Below are 14076 nucleotides of genomic sequence, written 5' to 3' on the forward strand. Positions count from 1 at the left end.
CTGAGGTGGCCATACAAGAGGAGATAACAATGGACAGAGTACATCGAGTGGGCCCGGTGAGATCGGACGCCTCGAAACCCAGAGTTGTAATAGCAAAATTTCATAGATATGCTCAAAAGGCACAGCTCCTAAATTCTTTTAAAGCTAAATGAGAGTCTGTGAAGTACGAGGGGCAACAAATCAGGATGTTCCAGGACTACTCGGTGGAACTTGCATCCAAGAGGAGGGCATTTTCAACTATATCTGCTGCTGCTGCTGTTTGTTTTTTTTTGTACCCCGCGCTTTCCCACTCATGGCAGGCTCAATGTGGCTTACATTGGGCAATGGAGGGTTAAGTGACTTGCCCAGAGTCACAAGGAGCTGCCTGTGCCTGAAGTGGGAATTGAACTCAGTTCCTCAGGACCAAAGTCCACCACCCTAACCACTAGGCCACTTCTATATGCTCCCACCTGGTAGAAAAGAAGTACCGTTTTATGGTACAGTTTCCAGCCACCCTAAAGATCCAGCACTTGAACCGCTGGCATGCATTCACAGAGGCAGCAGAAACAGAAGAATGGGTGAAATCCCTGGAACCAGTGTGAAAACAGCACTCATTAAAGGTGTGTAGTGGGGGTCAGCCGGGAATGAAAATTTGATTATAAGTTGGATGGTTTAAACATAAAGGTACACTGGGGAGAAGTCAACAGGTGGGGGGGAGACGGCTCTCAAACACCAGGTGAAGACCCGGACAGGCTAATCCCTCAGAGAGAGAGGGGAGCCTAGAACGAGACAGGGGAGGGGAGGGGAGAGTTATGTGGGAGGGAAGAGAAGTTCAAAGTAATTGTGGGAGTAGTGAGAGGCAGGGAAGAATATGAGGGGGAGAGAGGAGGGGGGAGGGGGTGAGGAGGGAGCAAGGAAGAAGAACTTCGGGAGTTGTAGTCAAGGAAGAAAAAAGTCATTCCGTTTTGCGAATTAAGGGGCAAGAGAACGGTAGCATAGAACCACAGGGGATGGGCTGGGCCCCTGGGGTAGCTTCTCAAAGGGAATCGATGGAAGATACAGAGAAGGAGCTAGGCACATAAGTCCACTTTACGAGTAATCTCCTGGAATGTCTCAGGCATAAAGTCTCCCATCAAGAGGACCAAGATTTTAAATCAGCTTAAACATCATAAGGCCTCGATAGCCTGCATACAGGAGACTAAGTTAACAGACATAGAACATGAAAAGCTAAGGCAAAAATGGGTGGGAGAATGTTATTACTCGTCTTCGAGGGTTAAAAGAAGCAGGGTGGCAATTCTAATAAAAAAAGGCCTGATGTGTAGCTCTAAACTGATATACAAAGATAAGGAGGGGAGAGTGGTGCTGTTGAGTTTAAATGTACAGGGAATGCGGGTTTACCTGTGTGCTCCCAACTCCCATGCAGCCACGTTTTACCAAACGCTGATTTCCTTGGGCCTCCAATACACGGACGCGCCATGGATATGGGCAGGGGATTTTAATAAAGTCATGGACCCACAATTAGACCGATCGGGAAGGAGAGAACTCGAGGAGAGGGCTAGTTTGCAGGAGCTGGGTACAGAGTTGGGATTGGTGGACCCCTGGAGGTTATTGCACCCATCCACTGCAGATTACACGCACCAATCAAAAGCCCACGGGACATGGTCAAGACTGGATTATGTCCTAGTGGACCAATCGTTATTCTTTAGAATTGACTGAGCGGAGATAGGCCCCGCGGAAGTGTCAGATCATTCATTAATTTGGATAGATGTGGTGCATGACATTCCCAGGGAGAAGGGCTATACATGGAGCTTCCCCTCTTTCCTTTATAAAGATGAAAGATTTGCTACGTACATTAGAGAGCAATGGGACCAATATATAGCCACAAACGCAGAAACATGCACATCCCCAATAACACTATGGGAGGCCTCCAAAGCAGTGGTTAGAGGGGGAATAATAGCTTATATGAGCGCTAGGAAAAAACGGATAGCGGCAGGCATAATTAACCTAGAGCAGGAGTTGAAGAGGGTAAAACATAAATGCATACAGCACCCAACAACCGAAAACCGAGATGCCTTAACGGCCACAACGGTGGCACTTAACTCCCTTATCCATGAACAGACTCAAAAACAGATGACAGGGAGCCGGCTACACTTCCATAGGTTTGGGAATAAGGCGGGAAGATTGTTGGCCAAAGTGGCGCAAACGCAAAGGCCTAAGAAACTGGTATCCTCTATTCTCCCCGGGAGGGGCCCACGGGTTCATAGTATAGAGGGAATCACAGAGGCCTTCCACAAGCATTTCACCCAGATGGACGCTAGGGGTGATAGCCCAGAGGAGCAACTAACCATTGACTATATAGAGGACTCTGGAATGCCCAAATTGGCACAGATGGGGCGAGAAATGCTCTCCAGACCAATTCAGGCCCAAGAGATTCAAACAGTGCTCAAAACCCTCCCCTTGGGTTCAACCCTGGGTCCAGACGGATTCTCAGCTGAATACTACAAGATTTTGCCGGCACACTTTTGTGGGCCATTGGTAGATTACTATGAGGCGGTGGTGCAGAGGGGCTCCTTCACTCCTGGAGAAAATGAAGCAATGATAACGCTAATCCCCAAGCCGGGTAAACCGGAAGACCGAGTTGAGTCATACTGCCCAATATCACTTATTAACGTAGATTTTAAAATATTGGCCCGAGTACTGGCGGAACGGTTAGCACCTCAGCTGAAGGAGTTGATAGGGGAACACCAAGTGGGCTTTGTTAGGGGTAGACACTCAGGAATTAATGTGAGGAAGGTCCTTCTGTCAATTGCCCAGAGTCAAGACACAAAGACCAAGATGCTGATGGCCAGTCTCGATGCAGAGAAAGCTTTTGATAAAGTTAATTGGGATTATCTGTTTCGAGTGCTAACCTATGTTGGGGGGGAGGGCTGGTTTCTAAAAGCAGTTAAAACTCTATATGAAGGCCCCTCGGCGAGGATTCTAGTAAACGGGGTCAAATCTCCTAAAATTGAGGTGCAGGGATGCCCGTTATCCCCATTATTGTTTTTAATATACTTGGAGCCACTGCTGCGCACGATAGCAGTGGATCCAGACATAGAAGGGGTTCAGTTCCCGGGGCAGGTTGTGAAGGTACTAGCCTTTGCGGACGACCTATTTCTAACCTTGATAAATCCACAATCATCGTTACCGAGGCTGTTAATAACTATAGAGGAGTTTGGGTTCCATTCAGGGTTCACCTTGAATACCCAGAAATCGGTAGCCCTTCCTAGAGGTCCAGAATTAGTAACAGAATGGGAGGGTACGTTTCCACTACAATGGGCACAGGGAGCGGTAACATACTTGGGGGTCCAAATTCCGGCTGACCTCAAAACACTTTACACCTTAAATATGGACAAAATGAAGAACAGAGTGGGGAAGACACTTCACAACTGGCAAGCACTTCCCATCTCATTAATGGGACGAGTGGCTCTCTACAACATGATCCTATTTCTTACATGGATTTACGCTTTCCAAATGCTGCCAATGTACCTGAGCAGGAAAGATGAGAGATGGCTACATAAACAACTCAATAAATATCTGTGGCAAGGCAAACGAGCGCGAATGTCCATCAAGCGAGTAATGCTTCCGCGAGATAAAGGAGGACTGGGCCTATTGGATCTGAGACTCTTCTCAATGGCGAGCTCAATGCGGCACCTCTCTGACTGGTTTCGGAACAAGGAATACTTTACAAATACACAAACAGAGACACAATGGTTTCGACACCAACACTTTGCAAGTTGGTTGCATATGCCCTCAGACACCAAAAAGACTGTGGGGGCAGCGGCTCCAATTTTTTGACCTCTGCAACGGACGTGGAGATGGTTGACAAAACATTATGCATTGAACACGACGTCCTCACCATTATTACCCATTAGGGGCAACCCAGCATTCCCTGTGGGGGACACGTCCAAGATATTCAAGAACTGGGAGGAACATGGAGTTAGATATCTGTTCCATGTGGTGACAGAGCAAGGTATGATAAAGCCATTCAAAGATTTGTGCACGGAGTTCAAGCTGGACAAGAAAGATGCATTCGCATTTATGCAACTACGGCACTATATTCAGTCCCTTCCCAGCTCATCGCTTAGCGCGGGAAGCTGGGAGACATACAACATAATGTTGGGTCTGGATGATCAAATACAGGTACCACTTAAATGCTTTCACTGCCTTCTTCAGGAACATGTAAAGAAATATGAATATGGCAAAGAAGCGAGACAGTGGACAACAGATTTGGGAGTAACTGTTACAGCGGAACAGCTGGAACCTTGTGTACAAAGGACCTATAAATTGACTGAAAATGCATGTTGGCAAGAAACGCAATATAGGTTTATACTACGCCTTTACGTATCACCTCACAGGGCCTATAAAGCGACACTAAGAGACAATGATGACTGTGCAAAGTGTGGTTTAGCAAATGCTCATCTAGGCCACATGTTTTGGTCATGCCAAAAGGTACATAAATTCTGGAAAGCCCTGGCAGAACAGGTGTCAGACATGTGGAAAGTAAAATGGCACCACTCCCCGAGACAATTATTTCATAGATTTACAATACAAAGTCATAAACCGGCTGGCATGGAAACCTTTTTACAGAGGACAGTCTTAATGGGGAAAAAGGTGATCTTGCAAGTTTGGCTGTCTCCAGAAAGCCCAACGATATCGCAGTGGAGAGCACTTATGATCCACATGTGTTCCCTAGAACGGAGAAGAATTACGGACTTAGCTTCCAAAAAAGGAGATGATTACTGTAAGATATGGGCCCCATTTTGGGAGACTTTGACTGCAACAACAAAAAGTAGAATATTAAACTCTTGAAAGTAAGGGAAGGGAGGGATAGGGGAGGGGGGGCAATAGGTCAAGGGAAGGGAGGGGAAGGCGGGATAGAGGGAGGGGGCGGGTAAAGGGGGGGAAGGGGGGAAAAAAAAGGGAACTGTTTTGGTTGTAAGGAATGTTATTTAGACTGTATTTTACATGTTTGTTTTAAGTTTCCTTGTGAACCGATGTGAATAAACAAGATTTATAAAAAAAAAAAAAAAACAATACTGATTTCAATAATTTTCTGGTTATCAATAGAGATCAAACAAAATAAAACACGGAAAAGAAAATAAAATGATACCTTTTTTATTGGACATAACAATACATTTCTTGATTAGCTTTCGAAGGTTGCCCTTCTTCATCAGATTGGAAATAAGCAAATGTGGTAGCAGATAGTATATATAAGTGAAACATCCAAGCATTACTTTGACAGTCTGACAGGGTGGTGGGAGGGTGGGTAGGAGGTATGCATGGGGACATCAAAGCATTTCATTGATATTCTAACAGGATGGGTGTGGGTAGGTGAGAGGAGGGTGATAAACAGAGAAATACAATTTTATGGATTATAATGGGCTAGAAAACCCAGATCCTTGTTAAGTCCTGTCTGTTGGGTGTCAAAATATTCAATCATTCTGACTTCAAAGGTCTTACGTTCCTGTATTTTAAAGTTACCTTTCAGGATTCTTACTATGAAATCACTGGTGCAGTGTTCTGGTCTTGTAAAGTGCTGGCCCACAGGGGTGGGAACCTGACTGGCACTGGTTATCTTCATGTGATGTCTGTGCAGATTAAATCTTGTCTTAAGCATCTGGCCTGTTTCTCCAATATAGCATCCTTCGTTACATTTTTTACACTGAATGATATATACCACATTGGAAGATGAGCATGTGAATATTTTTCCTTTGTGAATGACAGTATATTGAACAGTTTCTTATCTGAGTCTAGAAGAGAGATATTAGGAGAAGAGGCTCGCAAAATCACAACTTCATAAGAGATTGCCATAGACTCAGGCAAGTGAAAAATAAGACATTTTAGATCAATGTAAGAATTTCCCAAGAATGTTACTGTATAAGCTTTTCAGGTATCATGGTATGTGCCAGTTTTTCATCCTTGCTCATGAAAAGCAACTGAATTCAGTTTTAATACTTTTTGAGTTTCATACTCTTTCTAATTTTCAGAACAGGTTTGTCAAGAGGGAAGGTTTCCTGAGTTTGAGTTGTTTCCTACAGTACATGATTATCAAGATGAATTGTCAGTCAGAAGTGCTGGAGGTATTGGTGGAAGGGCACTAGACTGAGAAAACAATGCTGACTTTGCTTCATTCCCATCCTCCTCCACCAGAGACCTCGGGTAGTTCCACTACAAGAAGGAAGAGATATATTCCATTGGAACAGTGAGAACACAAGACATGGATTTTGACTTTGAGTTTACTTATGTGAAAGTGTCATCTGACGAACTTGACAGCACTTTGAAAGACTGTGGGAGATTTCAAGGTTAAATAGAATTTTCCATTTATACAAACAGGTCATAGAACCCATTATAACACTTTGGACCCTGTTTAATAAGGTGTGCTAGCGTTTTTGTGCACACTAGCTAATACTAGAGACACTTGTATATTCCTATGGGTGTCTCTAGTGTTAGAGTGTGCTAATTTTTAGCACTCGCTAAAAACATTAGCATGCCTACAGCGTGGCTTAGTAAACAGGGCCCTTCATCTGCAAACATGCTCATGAAGTAAACCCAAACTAGAATGTAAACTAATAGAAATTAGAAAGGTCCAAGGAAACACTTCACTTAGATGAGGAGTCTCTTTCATGCTAACACCTGACAAATCAAGGATGTCCAACCATCTTCTCCTCCTCCTCACCCTATAACAAACTCCCCTCAACCAACCAACCCAGGCCTCCTTCTCCTCTTTTCCCCGATATCACTGAAGAGGAAACCGCCTATCTTCTCTCCTCCTCGAAATGCACTACCTGTTCCTCAGACCCCATCCCCACCAACTTACTTAACACCATCACTCCTACTGTCACCCCCCCCCCCCATCTGTCATACCCTCAACCTCTCTCCACTGCTACTGTCCCTGACACCTTCAAGCATGCGGTAGTCACACCACTCCTCAAAAAACCATCACTTGACCCTACCTGTCCCTCCAACTACCGCCCCATTTCTCTCCTACCCTTCCTCTCCAAGGTACTTGAATGCGCCGTTCACAGCCGTTGCCTTGATTTTCTCTCCTCTCATGCCATCCTCGATCCGCTTCAATCTGGCTTTCGCCCCCTACACTCAACGGAAACGGCACTATCTAAAGTCTGCAATGACCTGTTCCTTGCCAAATCCAAAGGTCACTACTCCATCCTTATCCTCCTCGACCTATCCGCCGCTTTTGACACGGTCTATCACAACTTACTTCTCGCCACACTGTCCTCACTTGGGTTCCAGGGCTCTGTCCTCTCCTGGTTCTCCTCTTATCTCTCCCACCGTACCTTCAGAGTACATTCTCAGGGTTCTTCCTCCACCCCCATCCCGCTCTCTGTTGGAGTTCCTCAGGGATCTGTCCTTGGACCCCTTCTTTTCTCAATCTACACCTCCTCCCTGGGTTCCCTAATCTCCTCTCATGGGTTCCAATATCATCTTTATGCTGATGACACCCAGCTTTATCTCTCTACACCAGACATCACTGCAGAAACCCAGGCTAAAATATCGGCCTGCTTCGCCGACATTGCGACCTGGATGTCCAACCACCACTTGAAACTGAACATGGCCAAGACCGAGCTTATTGTCTTCCCACCCAAACCCACTTCTCTCCCTCCACTCTCTATCTCTGTTGATAACACCCTCATCCTCCCCCTGAGAGGCAGTTGCAGGCAGAAACCCAAATTGTGACAATATTCCATAATACCAATCTAATACAGAATAGGGAGCCACAAAAAGAAAACAGAAAACACTATCACCACCACCACCAAAAATTGAAAGAGAACCCCCCCCCCCCTTCTCTCTGCCCAAGAAAGCCAGACTCTATAAACAGTGCAAGGAAAGCAAGTTTGGGCCAGTGAAGATTAACTCAAAATAACCTGGTCCTTAGCTGGGCCCTAGTATTACCATATTAAAAATGTGACCATACCATGCTTCTGTGGCTATGTTCCACTAATGTTAAACTAACTGGATTTCTTGAAAGGATTATATACATTTAGGATGCATGACTAGGGACACAAACATACACTTATTTATTCACTAGCACAATTCCTTATGTACAGCCACAAAACAACTTTTTAGGGTGGATAGTATTCCTATTATCATCGATCAAATAGAGGTAAGAGTTTTTAGTTTTGGCACAGAATAAGTCATCATCACAAGAATAAAATATAAGAAAACCAATGGACTGCATTAGGGGCTTAAAGCCCATTTATGTTTAAGCAAAAGAGATCTGCAGGAAACAAAATATTTAATTTTATTTTGACTTATAAACCACTTGTCCCTGAAACATGCACAAACAGAATAATCAATCTGTGTACCTAAAAGGCTGCGTGGGGGAGTGAAAACAAATTAATCAAACTGTCTGGCTTCCTTGCATACAGTGGACTAGATGGCTCACTTTCACTTCGATCTAATAATCGAAATTGGGCAGCTTTTTCTCCCTTCTTCTCCACCCCCCCCCCCGTGACTTACATCTTTGTCCACTGCCCCGTGTCTTATACCTCTCTCCAGCTCGCTCTCTCCCGTCTGAATGGTCATTTTGACTAAAGCGTCTTCTTCTACCGCCGGCGATTAACAGCCAGCCAGCCAGCCAACGTCAGGGCCTCTCCTGAGGCGCGTCCCACCTACTGTAATGCAACTTCCTGTTTCCGCAGAAGTGGGACACGCCTTAGGAGAGGCCCCGATGCTGGCTGGCTGTGTCAGTCGCCGGCGGTAGAAGAAGAACGCTTCAGTCAAAATGACCATGCAGACGGGAGAGAGCGGCAGAAGAGACAGCAAACACACGACTCGCGCGGGAGGGGGCAGAGAAGATATTGGTTTGCATGTGGCATAGGCGCCATTTTTTGTAAAAATCTGTTTAGGGGAGCGACCGCTCCCCCTGTGCCCCACCTAGCTACGCCACTGCTCATAGCATACCATTTCACTTCTAAATTTTGAGAATAAGCTGCTAGCTAAGATTTTTGTGGATAAATGTGAGCTGGTTGATATTGTGTATCTGGATTTTCAAAAGGCGTTTGACAAAGTACTTCATGAAAGACTCCAGAGGAAATTGGAGAGACATGGGATAGGAGGTAGTGTCCTATTGAGGATTAAAAATTGGTTAAAAGATAGAAAACAGAGAGTAGGGTTAAATGGTCAGTATTATCAATGGAGAATGGTAGATAGTGGGGTTCCCCATGGGACTGCTGGTTTTTAATAGATTTATAAATGACCTAGAGATGGGAGTAACTAGTGAGGTAATTAAATTTGCTGATGACACAAAGTTAGTCAAAGTTGTTAATGAATAATCACAAGAGGATTGTGAAAAATTACAAGAGGGCCTTACGAGACTGGGCGTCTAAATGGCAGATGACGTTTAATGTGAGCAAGTGCAAAGTGATGCCCATGGGCATCTCTGCGTTTAGTGCCAGCTGATTTTTAGTGCAAGCTAAAAACGCTAGCACACCTTAGTAAAAGACCCCCTAAGTGAGACAAAAGTCTCCCACTTTTATTACCATGGAGAAAAGGTTGATATAATAATTTTGGGATTTGTGTGCCCGCTGATGAAGTAACCCACTCAGTTCGGCTTGGGAGGCAAGTAGAGTCGCCCTATTCTGAGACGTTGGAGAGGCCCCAAACAAAATCCTATCCTTACGGATTTGGTGTTCTAGACACAGGGTATTCCTGTCCCGCATCTTCCTTTTGTATTTAACAAAGTTATAGTTTCTTCCTACAATACCACCTTTGCGGCCTCTCAAAAAAAGGTGGGCTGGTTCACATGCTCCTGATTATCTCCACTATATTCTTGCCACTTCTATCACAGAAAGGCATGATATTGCGTATCTCCATATAATTCCAGAGGAAATCTCCAAGTACTTCCAGGAATGGAATGCCCACCTTCCTGGAGTAGAATCCAAACTGGAGCATGATCGGAGATACAATATGAACCAATTTCTGCCCTGGTTAGGGAAAAAAGGGCTTGGGATATTAAAAGTTAATTAATCCGCGACAGGGTAGTATGTGCTCGAGGTGCGTATAGTCACGTTCTCTGAGGTGCACGAGTTGCCAAACATCCAAGATATTTAAAGCAGAATACAGCAGGGATAGCCCCTTCAAAACATCCAGACTTACCTAAGCATACCAAGGTAAGTAAAAGATTGCTGCACCCATTGCAAAGGAAACTCTCCTTCCCATTGTTGACTAAGGGTGGGTGAAGACAGCAAAACCTCCAACTTCTGGAGATTTAAGCGAAAGCCCATGTAGTCACCATATTCCTGAAAGAGTTCCAGTAGGGAGGCCAACAACCTCTGCAGGTTAGTTATATGAATGAGATCATCCACAAACTTAGAATAACAACCATGGAAAATGGCACCTATTTCCTTGTCAGCGTGTACTCTTGCTCCCATGTTATTTTTCAGTGTTAAAATCTTTTTGGGTTTAGATTTAGGTGCAATTAAGCGGGCAAGAAGCTTGCTACTTTTATCACCATGTTTATAAACTTGGAATTGATAATATGCTTGAGTCATCCTGGTCCTTTGATGTATTAACTCATTTAAGGCCATCTGTGTTTCTAACAACAGTTATCTTGAAATCTGTGGGGAAATCCTGTAACGCCTGCAGAGGGTAACTAATTGACATTCTAACTGAAGCAGCTCCCAATCTTTACTCTTTTTGAGAGAACTAGACTAATTATTTCTCCACGCAATACCTCTTTCACCATCTCCCAATATAGAATGGGGTTGTTCTTATGTGCCTGATTAATCATCTTATAGGTTTGCAAACCTGCCAGAAGGTGGTCCTGAAATTTGGAATCATTATAAAAAGTGATTGGGAAAGCCCAGCTACCCAGACCCAAGGGCTGCAAACTGAACTGGCCATCAAGCTAGACCAAAGCATGGTCCAATACTGCATAAGGCCCAATTTCTGTTCTAGTGATAGCTGTTAACAAACTCATGGAACTCGGCAAATAGTCAATACAAGACTGTGTAGAATGCACTCTGGAGAGTTGAGTAAATTATTTTTCTGTAGCATGGCGAACTCTCCAAACATTGATCAGGTCTAGAATTTGGCACATAATAGGCAAACCCCTCATAGGGACATCCCCCTTCATTTAGGAAGGCAAGACCTATCAAGAATGGGATCCTAAGCCATGTTAAATTCTCCCCCCCCCCCCCCCCCAACATTGCAGGAAGTATATGCCTATTGAGAAATAGAGAAGTCAAATGGCAGTAAAAATTCTTATCATATTGGTTAGGTACATATACACTACAAAGCAATAACTCCATTTGATCTATGGTCACTTTACATAGGACATATCTACCAGATGGGTCTGAAGCTAGGGTGATAATGTTCGGTGCTAAGCCTTTAAGAAATTAAAATAGCTACACCTCCTTTTTCATGTTGCGCCTCTGCTGCTACACAATCACTAACCCACCATCATTTCAGTGTAAGATGCTCCACCATCGTGAGGTGAGTTTCCTGTAAAAAGGCAATATCCGCCTTCTGGCGCTGTAGTTGCTGCAAAGCTTTCAACCTTTTAATAGAAGAATTAAGACCACCCACATTCCAGGTCACCATTTTCATGTAGGGGAATCTGGTTGAAAAAGATTTGTGTAAAGAAACAATGGTTTTTGGGGTCTAGAGGGCCATCCCAGCCAGCAGCCCCCTCTATTAAGGGAGAAAACACAAGCAACCAGGACACCACATGAACACCTGTATAAGAAATCCCTCTGGGTACCAGTCAAGTGATGAGTCCATTGCCTCCCAGCCCCACCTAACACTTTGTTCCCAATCCCTTATCCCCCCATCCCACAAATCCTTCCTATTAACCCCATATCAGGTTTGGTCACTTTACAACGCCTACCCCCTTCCTACTCCAACTGTAATAAATACAACTTACTATCCTCTCTTGATCAGGATTATTACATATAGATTGAGTTTGCTGTTCACTCAAGGAAAACATCATTATTGAACAAAGAACAAACAAGCAGAGTACAATGGAATAAACAGTAGAAAACTAGAAATCAGACCAGTGCAACAGATGAACAAGGTGTGAGTCAAAATAAAATAAATTTGTTTTAAATGTTGCGAAAAAAAAATTTTTTTTTACTTAAATAGCCACTCTGACCCCAGTTCGGGAATCACAGCAACCACTAGCCATCAGTCCCTCTGGATACAAGATTCATGTACAAGAGCTAGATCGCCCGTGACAGAGCTGTTCTGTCATCTCACTGAACTACAAATAAAGGCAATGAGTTTATCAAGTATTGAGGCAATAAGTGCAACAAGTAGCTTCTCCCCAAGGGAGGGAAAGGGAAATGGGACTTGATATACCGCCTTTCTGAGGTTTTTGCAACTACATTCAAAGCGGTTTACATATATTCAGGTACTTATTTTGTACCAGGAGCAATGGAGGGTTAAGTGACTTGCCCAGAGTCACAAGGAGCTGCAGTGGGAATTGAACTCAGTTCCCCAGTATCAAAGTCCACTGCACTAACCACTAGGCTACTCCTCCACTAGCAACATTCCATGTAGAAGCCTGCCCTTGCAGATCAGCAATGCAGCCGTGCAGGCTTCTGTTTCTGTGAGTCTGACATCAGACTCACAGAAACAGAAGCCTGCGCAACCACGTTGCTGATCTGTAAGGGCAGGCTTCTACATGGAATGTTGCTAGTGGAATAGCAACATTCCATGCAGAATCTCAAATAGTAGCAACATCCCATGTAGAATCTCAAATAGGGAAAGGGAAATGGGACTTGATATACTGCCTTTCTGAGGTTTTTGCAACTACATTCAAAGCGGTTTACATATATTCAGGTACTTACTTTGTACCAGGGGCAATGGAGGGTCAAGTGACTTGCCCACAGTCACAAGGAGCTGTAGTGGGAATTGAACTCAGTTCCCAAGGATCAAAGTCCACTGCACTAACCACTAGGCTACTCCTCCACTCCAAGCCCAATGAAATGAATACTCCAATGATAACAGAACAATAAAACCAAAAATACAAATATGTGGAAGACTTCCATGATCGAAGCAAGATGGAAATCATTGTAGATGAAAAGCCACATCTCGCCAACTGCCACATTTCAGGGGCCAGACATAAGCCAGAAGGGATCCGGAATTTCCATTTCCACTGGCCTCTGATGCAGGAGCCTGCAACCTCTAGAGTAGAGGAGGTGGTTCAGCCATCAGCAGACGCACTAGATCCGCATTCTACAGCCGACAGGGCTAGTCCAGAGCCACCAAGAGAACCAGATAAGAATGGCACACAATTCTGCACAAGAGCCAGCCTATCAGAGGCCACAGAGGGAAAACATGGGCTCCTCCTCTGGCCATGGCTGAAGAAGGGCATCTATCCCTGTGAGCCTGTCTCCTGTCAGCAACTGAAGAATCGTGGCATTGGAGCATGCGACTCTCAGGTCAAGCACTGGCAGCCTCCAACAGTCCAGAATGAGCTGGTAGGCCTCCAGTCCCAGCTCCCACTCCCCGGGGTCCAACTGGGAGTGGCTGAGTAAGTCTGTCTGGACATTGTCCTTGCTTACTATGTGTAATGTTGACAGGGCTTGCAGGTGCCTGGCCATTGTCCTTGCTCACTATGTGTACTGTTGACAGGGCTTGCAGGTGTATCTTCGCCCAATAGCAGAGACTCGCAGCCTTCAATGCCACCACCTGGTTCTGGGTGCTGCCTTGTTTGCTTATGTAAGCCACTGCTATGGCACTGTCCATCATCACCCAGACCACCTTTCCTCGAAGCAGGGGAAGTACTCAAAACTAGGCATACCACCCATGTCTCCAGGCAACTGATAGACCAAAAAGACTCCAGAGAAGACCAGGTCCCTTGGGTCACTTGGCCCAGGCAATGAACTCCCCAGCCAAAGACACCTGCATCGGTGGTAACCACCACCCACTAAGGAGCTTCCAACAATACCCCCTAGAAGGAGGTGACCCATACAATCCCATCAGTCCAGACTGGCTTGCGCCCTGGCCAAGAGATGAAACAGGTGCTCAAAATCCTGGGAGACCAGAGTCTATCTGGACAATAGTGCTGACTGAAGAGGCTGCATGTGTGCT

Source organism: Microcaecilia unicolor, chromosome 4 (assembly GCF_901765095.1).
Source record: "Microcaecilia unicolor chromosome 4, aMicUni1.1, whole genome shotgun sequence".
Taxonomy (NCBI): Eukaryota; Metazoa; Chordata; class Amphibia; order Gymnophiona; family Siphonopidae; genus Microcaecilia; species Microcaecilia unicolor.